Source organism: Serinus canaria, chromosome 2, assembly GCF_022539315.1.
Source record: "Serinus canaria isolate serCan28SL12 chromosome 2, serCan2020, whole genome shotgun sequence".
Taxonomy (NCBI): Eukaryota; Metazoa; Chordata; class Aves; order Passeriformes; family Fringillidae; genus Serinus; species Serinus canaria.
In genome coordinates this window covers 24,708,094-24,721,267 of record NC_066315.1, presented here as the reverse complement: position 1 = coordinate 24,721,267, position 13,174 = coordinate 24,708,094, and the positions used below count along the sequence as shown (strand labels likewise).

Below are 13,174 nucleotides of genomic sequence, written 5' to 3'. Positions count from 1 at the left end.
AGGAACATATAAGAAAAACATGAGCTTTAATCTCTGTCACTGGTCTATTCCAAAAATGACTCAGAAGCCAAAAATAAAGCTAGCAATACCGTATCCAGCCTGAGTAGGATATTCTCTGTGGATAGCAGGATAAAGAGTGAGGGAAAGTACAAAGGAAAGGGAAGACTATAAAATAAAAATTGGACATTGTATAAAAGGACAGAATAAAACACTAAACAGCATTTCTAAAAACAAATTTAGAATAATTTCCTTAATCTTATGTTGATAAAGATTGTCCCTGAAAAATATTTTTACAGACTGACTTTTTTGCTTAGAACATCTACAAAAGTGCAAAAGCAACCTTTCAAAATTTTCCAGTGTTGGCATGAATTTCAGCATGAAAAGGTCATTGCACAGCACAGACCAGTTATGTGCTTGTACACTTTACACTTTCCCCTTGGCACAACATTTTTGCTCCTTGCATTATCACAGCTTTCTCCACTGCTACTTCTCGGGGAAAATTCTCCCCCTGTGCAGAAAAGACTCCTTTCAAAATACATGGGAAGACAACAAAACATTAGACTCTTATGAAACACAGTTCCTCACACTGTATCTGTCAATTCTCCAATTTGCAGTGTTCCCAGTTTTTTTTCTGTCAAACTATAAAAAGCATAAATTTCCTAAAAGTTCTTGTACAAAATTTATTGTGTGCCTGAACTTAATTTCAGAACAATAAATGAAACCTCTTCCATTTTGTAAAAAATTATCTACTGTCCTGGGCAGATAGCAAGAAACAAAAATAAACTAGATTAGAGTTAATTAAAGCTGCTACTCTGGATCTTGTGACCTTCTGTCCCAGACATGTCCCAAACCAAAGTGCAGTGGAAGTCCTTGTGCTGCTACTAGATTCAGATCCATCAGTGGAAGTTCTACATTTTATCCAAAATTCTGTATACTTATGATGGTATTCTGTCCCTGCTAAAGTAGTAACAGAGGACTGGAAGCAAACCTGCTAGCCTGCCTGCAAGCTTCTCATGGTGCTGGAGTTCTGACACCAGTGCTGAAACCACAGCCAGCATGGACAGGGCTGTGCTCCTACACCAGCACCAGCCCAAGGCAAGGCTAGAGACAGAAGGTGGAGACAGAAAGAGATCTGTGAGGTCCCTCTCCTGTCTAAACATAACACTGCCAGGAAAGGCAGTGATGGGACAAAGGACAGCCTCCATTCATTTTCACTTCACCAGCTGTCATGTGAAACCCCCCTTCTTTAAGACAAGTCTCAAAAAGCTTTCTTTGTATCCTTCTCTATCAATACCCCTTTCTGGGCCAGACACATGAGCCCCTTCCCCTATCTCTCAGCTCTCAAAAATCACTGCAAACCTAGGCTGGTGGCCTGAGATGCCACTGTTCATTACCAGAGCTGGTACTCACAAAAGAGCTGAGGTTTCAGGCTGTATCTATAGCAGTATATAATTAACCCTACCAATTTAACAGTAGGAATGACTGCATCCCAGGGCTAACACCTTGCTCAGTTTCACAGGGCAGATTCAGCTTTGTGGAGAAATGTTTCATCAGAGTATGGTCACGTAAAGGAAACAAGGATGTACCAAAAGTCTACTTAAGACTTGTAATAACAAGGGATGTGCAGGACAGAAAGTCAGATCAAATGCAATTAACTTCCATAAAAGCTCTATAAAATAAAAGAAGAGCTGAACATTTGCAGAAGAAAGAGGTGCCGTAAAACCTAACCTTGAACTGAAAAAAACTAAAGCCAACTTCCAGTGCATTATTATATGCTTCAATGTCTCTAAAGGACTTTTCACTCTCTACAATAGTCCACTGTAACTGTCACAGGGTAACCAGATCTGTTGAGTATGCAGGAACTCACTCTCTTTCAAAATGTTACGGTGCTTACAAAGGATTTTATTCATTAGACAGATTACTAGCTGTTCTTTGAACTCCCTCTCCTTCACCCAAGTCTGTGCTGAGTGCCAGTGCAGGACATGGAGAAGGGCTTTAGGAACTCACCTGTGAGAGGAAAAGCAAGTTTACATGAAAAATATTACTGGGAATTGTAATTAAAATAAAATTCTCAAGTTAGCATGAGTCCCATAATTATTAAAATAGACTAACCATAAAAACAAATTCTTAGTGGCAATACAAGAGGAATCTGATTTTGATCTTATTCATCCTCCATTTCCCCCATTTCAGGATCAGATTATTCTGGTTTTGAACTCTATGTCTAGCAAACTTCTTAGGTACCACAATAAAAACATTACAGAAGTTTCTGCTACAGACAAGGACATAAATGTATATATATTTGTGCAATACACAAATATAACCTAAGCACAGGTAATCTCCAGAAAGTAAGCAAGGGCATACTTACATCATGTTGATACCTACTCATCATGTGCTTTCAAGAAAGGGTAATTCATGTAGATTCCTTGTGTATATGTGAGATAGTTATGGTTTAAAAAACACAGAAATGCTTTGCTGCTTTTATGTTTTGGCTTGATAAATGTTTTATTCATAATTTAAAATTACAATTAAAATCTACTGGAAGGCCCAAATATAATAAATTTAAATTTATTCATTTATTATATAATTTTATATGCATTCTTATGCTCACCTTGTTGTTTAAAAAATTTGAAACAATCATTGCAAGCAGGCTAAAGTGCCTGTATGCTTTGACATCTGTATTGCTGTATGCATATTTAAATAATGCATGAAATGCCAGCATTTGTAAGTTTCTTAAATGTTCTTAAGATGTTAAATTAATTTATTCTGAATTCAAACCCGAATAAATGGTGACTAATACTAGAGCAAACTTGAGAAATGTTCTCCCAAGGCTGTATTTTCTCAGGGATGTTTAACATCTGAAAATGATAGTTCACTACAGGATTAATTTTCTTCCCCCTTCCTGTACCTGTAGGATTGCTACTCTGATTTTGTTTCAACATTTAGGGTAGCCTGGGACTCTAATTTTAAATGAAACAGTCTTGAGAGATCAAAAGGTTACAAAACCAAAAAAAACCCCAACCCCATTACTGTAAATTGGTGGCATCCCGTTTAATGGAATGCCATCTGTGGTTTTATTCAATTAATCTTTCTCATAGCTTTCATTAAAGGCAATGAAACAGATCCTGTGTACATCACCCTGGCAGAGCATCCCAAGGGACATCTGCACAACCATGCTAAAGACTTGGCTCAAGGCTTACAACAGGAGCTACCATCTAAATAACAAATTCATCTAAGATGAATATAGGCATAACTGTGTGCATGGACACAGTCATAGCTGTATGTATGGAGAAATAAAACATCTGCCTGACTGCCCATGACAAAATAAAAGCAGCCATCACAGCACCAACAAACACATAAATGAACGTGAAAGCAAAACTGCAAGCTGTTAAACTCTCAGTTCTGTAATAATCTTGCTAGACACATTTACACAGCTTGTGCCATGAACAGAAAGTTCATGTAGTTGTTATTTGCAACAAAAAGTTAAAAAAAACAAAAAAAAAACAGAAAAGGGATTTCTAGGATAACTTGTAGAATTGCAAGGATCCTTCCTGGCAGAGCAAAGGGAGGGTAGTCTGAGGTGTACACTGTGGTGGCAGGCTTATCACAAGTTCTTTTAAATTGTTTGAACATATGGAATGCAAAGGAGAGACTGTATGGTCCCATTTCCTCTTAAGGGACAATAGTGAGCTCTGACAATCACAATTAATATTCATAGTACAGAAGTAAACAGTAGTCGAGGTATTTTAAATGGATAAATCACATTACAATTAAATCCAAGGCAATAGCCAGTTATGAGCAACAAATGAGCAAGAAAAATAAAGGCACTGCTCCTACTTCATATAACACATACATGAATGACAGCAAATCTTTACCCATATGCATTCCCATATGCATTCCCAGCCCTTTCACATGGAAGGAAGCCTAACCTTACAAACTGTGGAGCGAGCACAGGGCTTGCACTCCTGGGCAGGGAGGCTGTGGAAGGAGAATGGCTGCTGGCCAAAGGAGGCAGAAGAACTCCTTATGAAAGAGAATTTGGGAAGACAGGCAGACAGGACACCTGTAAAGTACATTTTCTCCCCTGCTAAGAATTAATTCAGCTTCCGTTCCAAGTCAGTGAGAGACTTCCCAGTAAAGAAAGCTTGCTTAATTTGTTTCTGTTTTCAATGTGTTTATTCTAAATTAGACCTTAACTTCACAATGTTCTTTTCCCTTGAGCATCGAGAAGGAAGTCCATTGATTCCTCTTCAAGTGCAGTAATAGATACTCAATCTCAGAGATGCAATGAAAGATAGATTGGTTTTTTTAAAAAATAAGAAGTTAAAAGGAAACCTCTCAAATGTAATCAACCACTAAACCTTGCTATAAACACCACACATTAACCACACTTCACTGAACATTTCACTTAATATCGAAACAACCAAAGAGTGTTTTCCTCCAAACTAGAAATCATTTCACAGACTGCAAGGATCCTGCCAGTCTCACACTCCAGTGTAGAAAGGATCACAATTATGAAAAACAATTTCAGCAAGACAACCCACAGTCTCTCAATTGTTTCACTTTTTTATAATCTAGATTATGCTCTGTCCTCTCGTCATCCCTTTCCCACAGTCCAGTTTCTTTCTGCCTTTTCTCTTTTAATGACTCTATCCACCCTGGGAGAGCAGCTCCCAGTCAGGGACGCTGCTGAGGAAGATGTCTGGATGTCATGCTTCTGGCTCCCACCCTAGAGATGGACCTTGACTACGGTCCCTTGAATACTGGCCACACTTACCCATATTCCAGTAGGAAACAACTGCTTTTTAATCAAAGGTCTAAGTGTGCCATTCAGTCTCAGCAGCAGCAGTGCATAAGGTTGAACAAAAAGATTTTGCAGGTGTCTGTTGCACGAAAGGCTTGTTTCAAGGTGGTAATCCTGACCTCCCTCTAGACTTCAGGAAGCCAATGATGCCACCATGAAGGGCTTTCCACAATCAGGAATACCTTAACTCAGAAGAGCAGTTAATTTTATTCCATTAAAGTTGTTTTACTGACTCTAATTTTCCACCTGCAGTTCAGCATCTCCACAGAGTGCTTCAATTTATAAAATCCTGATGACTCCCATGAACACAGTAAACCTCAATATCTGACAAGTGCCATTGCTCTAGTCACCGTTTCTCCTACCCACCCTTCTTCTAAAATCTTTGTTGTTTAAAGGCAGTATAGTCACGCAGTAAACATCCCACTACCCAGGCTGACAGACATGCTAAAATGTCTACAAGCAACCCACATTTGTATCACTGTAACTGCTGCAAAACTGCTGAAGGGTTGGCTGGCTGAGGCAAGGCTACACGCCCCACATTTTCTTTCCTTCTATTGTCAGCCATTAAAAAAAAAAAAAAACACCAACCAGAAACACATGCTAGAGAAGGATAAAGAAAATAATTGGGCTTTTAAGGTAGATAAAAAAAGAACAAGGAAGCCTAACACACAACAGAAGGAAGCAAACTAGCAAAGACATCTCAAAATCTTTAACAATGAACTGTATGTGTATTTAAAGAGACAATAAGACAACCAAGATATCAGGTGAAGATGTAAAAGACTGATATAAAATATCCAAAATAAAATATGCCACTAAATCTTTGGCAGGAAGGCAAAGAGAATCTATGAACAGGAGTAATTATGCTAACAAGCAACTTACACACTAGAAATACTGAATAAAGACAAATAATAATTAATTCTTTGTGACAGCTGTCGCTAGATTATAGCAATCACATTAGCACTCAGAAGCAAAACTATGAAAACAGTCAAAAAATGGCCTTTATTTTTCAAACATTTTAATTAACATACTGGTTTTGGGAGCTGCTTAATTCCATTCCTAAATTAATTACAATTCTGAGCTATGCATACTTCTGTGCAGGCAAATCTCACACCCCTCATTATGTCCATGAAATGACAGTAACACACTTAAAAGCTAATTTAAAAAATCAATTTCCTGTAAAAAAAGAACTTCCCATTTGGGGGAGTTTACTTCCCATACAATGTACCTTCAAGATCTTATGTATCTGGCTTTGGCTACGCACACAGGTCCTGTGTTTTCCCAAGCAGAGCAGATTTTTTTTTTACTTATTTGAAAATATTAAAATAATTTCACCTATATATTTGATGTTCTTCCTTAACACACACAGAAGAGTAGCATACCATGACCTCTGCTGCTGCTTTTGAAAGGCATTTTTTACAAGATAATTGCCACAGAATGCATTGAAATTTCATGTTTGGAAGTTTAAGAATCTTATTGATTAGTTAAACATTATTGCAAATGCAACTAGGAAAACTTATTGGGACAATTTACTAGAGGCAATCTCTAACAAAAAGAAACTATTTTTTTGTGCTTCCTGTACATCCTGTATGTGCCTTCTGCTCTGATGTTTGTGAAAAGAAGCAGTTACTGCAGAAAAACAAAACAAAACAAGACTCTCCACATAGATAACACATCAATGAGTACATCCAACACTCCTCTTCCCTAGTGGTTTTGTCAAGTCCATGGATCTGATGGAAAGGCTGTAAAGAACAATTAAAGCTACCAAACCATCTTCTGAGGTAGAGGGGGCTTGGTTAGAGAAAAGCAAATCCTACAGAAGAATCCCTTAACATCTTCAGTAATACTGATATCACTCTTACCTTCTGAGGACTTAACAGAAAATGTGATGCTGCAGAAATTATCTACTACACAGAAAACATTCATTAAAAAAATCCACAGACACATCTTGAGGGAATGAATTCTAGCACAGCTTTCAGAATCACTGTTTGACTCTAATGGAAACCAGCTTGAAGTTTGCTAGCTTTACTTTAAACTCTGTTAATTTCTGTAGTATTTTGGTCTTTTTCTGTTTCCTATCTGCTTGTTCTTTAAATAGCATTTGGTGGACTGAAAGATACTGAGTCAGATTTCCTGAAAAGGGACTGTGATTTTAATATTGGCAGCATCTGATCCTGTGTGTTTCCGGCAGATAGAGCAGAAACACCACCTGATTACTGCAGTTGTGCTCTGGATGTTAAGAATCATCCAAAAGCCTAAGAGAGCAGGAATTTGCTGCTTTGTGCCAGGCAAACCAAACTCCAAGTGTCTGTAATAATTACTCCTCTTTTTGCAAGTTTACTTTTTATTCAGGTGAGTTCAGTGGCTCAGGTCTGCTTGGGTAGCTAAGAGCAATGCAGCTGCAGCTCTAAAAAGATGGACTGAAAGGACTGCTAAAGTGAAGGGAGAGAAGAAGCAGCTCCTTGCAGCCATGCCAGCTGAACAGCATCTGCAAGAGCAACCCAAGCAGCGCAACCAGAGCTCCAGGGTCCCACTGGGAAGACCTACCTGCATTAAAAGAATTGCTATTTCTGGAATACTGACTGAAGTCTTACACAACACCTCTTACCAGTTGAGTTATCTGCTTCAGAAACTGTAACGCACTGTGCACTACAGCACACTTGGAGTAACAGGGAAAATGCTTTTTATAGCACAGCATAAACCTTAAGGGGCCATGCTGCAGCTGGGACTAGCTGGGGCTGTTCATGAGTCAACATGGTGCCTGAGCCCAAAAAACAGTGACAATGGCAACACAGAGATGATGATGGATTTATCCAAAGCCTTGTATAAAAAGGACTTAGAAAAACAATGTTAAACTGACTTCTATCACTTGATACAATCAGCACCATCCAAAAGACAAAACACTGCAGCATTGAGTGGCATTCATGAGTTCATGCACAGGTTACTCCCCTCACCTCATTAAAATATCAATCCTTTGGAAGGTATCCATTTCCTTGGCTGTTTAAACGTGGTGATAAAAAAACCTGAGTATCCAGCTCAGGTGGTCTTTCAAAACCCCAACTGTAAACCAGTATTACAACTGACTATTTTTGACAATTAAAGTTGCACATAAGATTATCAAGACATTTTTGGATGTTAGTGTGATGGCACCAGAGAAAGAGACTCTTGTGAAAACTGCTTTGCTTCCCTTCTGCTCCTGTCTTCCTTCATATGCTCTAATCTGCATTACCTGGACTGGCTCTGCAATCCCCTCCACCACTCAGCCTTGCTGAATTCCTCATGGCTCTCCTCTTTTATTCTACATTTTCCTCTTCTCCTGATATGACATTACAGGGGAGGAGTGTTCACAGCACATCATTTCAGGTGGGAAGCTGGCTTTCCTATTTGAACAGTGGCTGGAGCATCTCCACCCCAGAGCTGAGAACCCCCTGGAAGCAGCGCAGGGAACCCACGCAGGCGCCAGAGGAGGCTGCAGGCAGCCCCAGCCCAGCAGGCAGACGAGTTCACTCTCTGACACCTGAAGGCAGGCAAGGCAACCTCCCACACTTCAGGCCCACTCTTGGAGCAGGACTGAAATCTTCTTGAACAAATAAAACCTAAAAAAGGAAATACCATTGAAATATAATTTTTTTTAAACTACTGTATGACCCTTCAAACAAAGGACTCACTTCTTCTACTGCCCAGCAGTGGAGAATGGCTGAACAAGCACTTGCTTTCCTTATGGCATGAGCTCTGTATACAAATGAGGATATTATACAGGGAGGACATTATGCCATTCTCCATGAGCTGCACTAAAGCCAACATGTGAAAATCATCCTGGTGCAACAGCAAGGAGAGCTGTGGGGCAAACAAGAGGAAAGCTCTGTGTGGAACTGCAGGGGGCTGTTCTGCTGGCAGGAACTACAACCAAGATGAGGGGTTTCTATGCAGACATGAACACTGTGTGCTGAACATGCTCCCATTTCTTCCACAGGGCAAGAGGCAGGATAAAGCACACACTACAGCTGAAAATCACAGCTAAAGAAAGCAGAAATTTACTGACCAAAGAGAAAGACACAGATATGAAAATGAGTCCAAGAGAACCATTATTTATTTTAGGAGGGGGAAAAAATTCTGATCAACCCATATGCTCCTACAAGACTCACCCATCTGTATAAGTGAACAGGGGGAAACTGATTTAGAACAAGTTAAAAGGCTGATTATAAAGCAATCACAAGAAAAACCAGTTCATACTCTTCTAAGTCCATAGCAAGATACTCCAAACCATAAGTAAAGCACATTGGAATAGTTTAGCTGGACTCCTGGACTACTAATGTAAAGCTAATTTGTCTTTCCTACTTGTTTCTCTCTCATGCTGAGCAAGCAGTGCAGCAGCCCACACTTTGACCTTAGAATATATTTTCTGTAGTGTAGCATTTGCTCCACAGATTTAGCTGAAATCTTTAAAATATATTACCTATTTTTCAGTTTAAAATAATTATCATCTATTCATTTGTAACAGGTCTGAACTGAAGTCTTTTTCATGCTGGATTGTATTGACTTGCAACCAGGCTTTTATAGATTTCCTGATGTCAGCAGCTTTTGTAACATTCCTGAAACTCAAAACCTGATGAACCAATTTCTGTTGGTTTTCACCTTGACATACTGTATTAAAAAAATTAAAATCAAAGCTTTGCAGCTTGAAGCAATTTCTCACAACTAAATTAATAGCTCCTGGACAGAGCTTAAAATGAAAATAACCTGCCATGAACTACAGCATAAATATCAAGGTTAAGTTCTAACAGCATCTAAGCTTTCAGCAAGGTTTTGCTCACAAATGGTTTGGCCATTTTTTCAATGCCCAGTGATTTCCAAAGCCTATTTGGTACACATGTGCTAGTTTTAGACAGTTATTCTCATATGAAAGCGGTTCTTAAACTAACAACACCATTCCTCTTACCACCACTATATCTTCTGATACATTTAAAGGCAAATTGGCTTGGATTCAAAATCAGAAAGAAAAAGCACATTGTTTCACACAGCTATTTTTGTCTTCGTTGACAATCGCAGACAAGTTGTTTGCAACACAAACTGCAACTTTTACATATCAAAACACAAAGAAATAAAAATGTAAAATATTTTCCTCCTGTACTGATACTTTCCTCCAGCTCCTCTCCTATAACAAACAAAATTATTAGAGAGAAATCCTTTTCTATCCACCCTCCCCCCAAAAAGTGATATAATTTTACCTTGTGGTGAATATAATTATTTGTCTTCAGTATACAGGAGAGTTTCAATTTAAACAAGATCACATTATTTAAGTATTATTTAAGTATTAATACCTACTAGGTTTGCCCAAAGGCATTTTCTTTCCATGCACTTCCATGTAAAATCCTTAAGGACAGAACAGTCAGGTACTCATCATGGTTGAATTCCAAACAAGCAGCAGTAAATATTCAGCCTTGAGTTTAATGCAGAGAATCCTATGTGATCTATACAGAGATTTTCCACCTGTTTTAAAGCATAAACTGCATAAAGTTCTCAACTAGCAGATACATTTGCCCAAAGGATGCCATCACAAATGGTTCTTATTTAGGTTTCACTTAATGCCTCAATAAATCCATATATATACACTTATTCTACAGTGCCTTCCAGGTTTTTATGTATAATATACAATTATCTGTGTGCATGAGCATGCACATGCTTCCTAGCCTTAATTTCACAATGCAACTCTTAGCATTCCAACTAAGGGCTAAATTAAAGAGAAAAACTTCTATTGCTTCATGCAGCATTCTTTCAAATGACCTCAAAGAGTTATTGAGCGCTTTTTTCACCCCCTAAAAGTGTAAGAATTATTTCTTGAAATTACTATTTCCCTAAATTCCTGGAAGCTTTCCATCAACAAACTTCTCTTACCTCTCTTCAATCACTGCATTTTTACTTTCCTTTGATACAAGTTTCTCCACTACAGGCTCTTCGTGCTCATTTCTCCACCTCCAAATAAAATGGATAAGGGAATAGAACAAATCCTCATTCTCCTTGGAGGAAATGTTTTTCCTGTACCTCTTTGATGCCAGCAGCTCAGCACACCTGGATCACAGGATAGCTCTGCCACAGCTCTTGGACGCCGGCCGATCCTGGCACCACTGGCTGCTGCCCAGCCTCCCTTCAGCCCTTACCACATCCACAGATGTCAGGGGGCCTCAATGCCAACTCTCAACACAAAAGATCTCCCTGAAGTTTTCTTTGGCAGGAAAAGGTTTAGAAGAGTATTATATACTTTTCAGTACAGCATGTGGAAAAAAGTGGTGCTGTTATTTGGAAATTTCCAAATGTTATTTAGAAAAATGTCAGTGAAAGAGCTGCTTCTGCTTCCCACTGTGCCATCCACAGCATTTGAAGCAATTTTCCATTTCAAACAATTACGATATCAAGATCAAGATAGCAGTACATCATTACAGTGTCTACTAGAAGCTATTAAGAACCAGCCAAAGAGCAATAAACAGGGAAATACATCTGATTCATACCAAGAGTCACTTTTGTATTCTAAAACTGGCTGTGTGTACTTCTAAAGAAATTCAGAAATTCAGAATTTTTTCTTCTTCTGATATACGTTTTAAAGAACTCAAATTTTTTCCAGAGAAAGAGCAGAAGATGTACTTTAATTTGATTTAAAAGAACAACTCTGGACAAAAATAAACACCTAGATCTATTTTTTCTTTTTCAATTACTGGAGGGATAGATGTTCTAAAACAAAAGGATGTGATTCTCAAATGTTTAAAGAATACTGAAGAACTCATTTAATTTATCTGAATTGCCACTTATTAAGCCAGCTGTAAAACCTGAGGAATGACGAGTAGCTGCACTCTTTGGGATTAATTTTGCATTCTACTTAGTATCTATTTGTCTTCTTTATCTCCCAAAAACCATGGTGACACCAAGTTAGACATATTTTTCTTTGTTTACTAATGCCTTCTTTTTTTAAATGGAAAGTTTGATTTAGAGCTATGTTATTTCTTTTAAACCAATACATAGTAATATCTCTATAGCTAGTAGAAGCCAGCTTGGGAAGGAAAAAAAAAAGTAAAACAACTTTGTTTTGGTTTTGCTGTTTTTTTCAACAAACTCAATGAGGAACTTCTGACAGCAAATTCTATTCTCCAAATTTGTTTTCCCTGTCAGAGAAATATTCTTTCTTGAGAACTTAAGACACATACAACAAACCAACAAAATGCAATAAACTCCCTGAACTCCTTCTGCAGAGGAATGAGGCTGAGGCTTGTCTTCCAGACAACCTTGATGAAGACCTGCTGAAGCTTGCAGGTTCCTGCCAGTAGGATGCTGCTCTCTTTCCTGGGGCTGTGTTTTTCTCACTGCTTCCACTGCATTCAGACTGGCAACTACGGAATAGTGTGATCAGTTACCAACAATTCAGAAAGGAGTATGACTTAATAAGGGGAGAAATTACAGTGCTTGACAAACAGCCAATTCTCTTTCAAGGTCCTGATCTGCTGCAGTTTAGGAAGCTGAGCTGGTTTTAGCACCTCCAGTTACTTCCTCCTCCTGAGCTGTAACTTTGGAGCTGGACATACTGAATATACTTCTCCTTTTCTTAGTTACTCTTCCCATGTTTTCCAGAAAGTTCTCTCTAGGAGGCTTGCTTGCTTTAACACTTCTAGGGGACAAAAGAGCAAGTGCCAGTAGCTTGTCAACTATCATTTCTGGCAAATGACAGCTGCACTGTATAACATCAAGTGTTGCCACCAACCTGTCTTCAAACCTGTTCTCTATCTCAGCTCCAGGGAGGGCTCAAGAAGAAAACACGGCCTTACAGCTCTTGCACGCAACTTTTATCGAGTCTGATACCAATGCGGTTGAAATAAACCAAAGAACTGACAAAGATGTTAGGCATATGTGGCAGTTGAAATATAAACCAGAAAGCACTCTGCTGTCTAAAATAATACCTTAAAATATTTTTCAAGGAATTAGCAAGGTGTCCTTGCAAGAAAGAATGAAATATCCCCAAAACCCCAGAAACTCAAATAAACTCACTGTATTAGAACACTTTGAATTAAAAACAAACCTGAAGACATTCCAACAGGTATGTTAACAGGAGTTTTAATGAAACATTTTAAACTCCGTTCCCAAAATAAACTCAAGAATATTATGAAGTTTACTTCTATTCTGCTCTTTCTGACAATATCTGGGAGCTGAATTCATGCAACTTGGCCAGACTTTACTACTAGCAGCAGTGGTGGGAGATGCACCCACTTTCTGCTAACAGAAATCCCTGGTATCAGCAACTGGAAAAAATTGCTGCTGTCACTGCACTCTGGAGCTCTGAGAGCAGCCATTTCTCATGGAGTATGAGAGATGCTAAGCAATAATTACAGGCAC

General features: G+C 38.6%; 1 protein-coding gene across 3 annotated transcripts in view; it reads right to left on the bottom strand.

Annotated features, from left to right (window-relative positions):
- Nucleotides 1-13,174, bottom strand: part of PPP1R9A (protein phosphatase 1 regulatory subunit 9A) — a 131,497-nt gene that overhangs the window by 85,271 nt on the left and 33,052 nt on the right. The gene's annotated exons all lie outside the window — the stretch shown is intronic.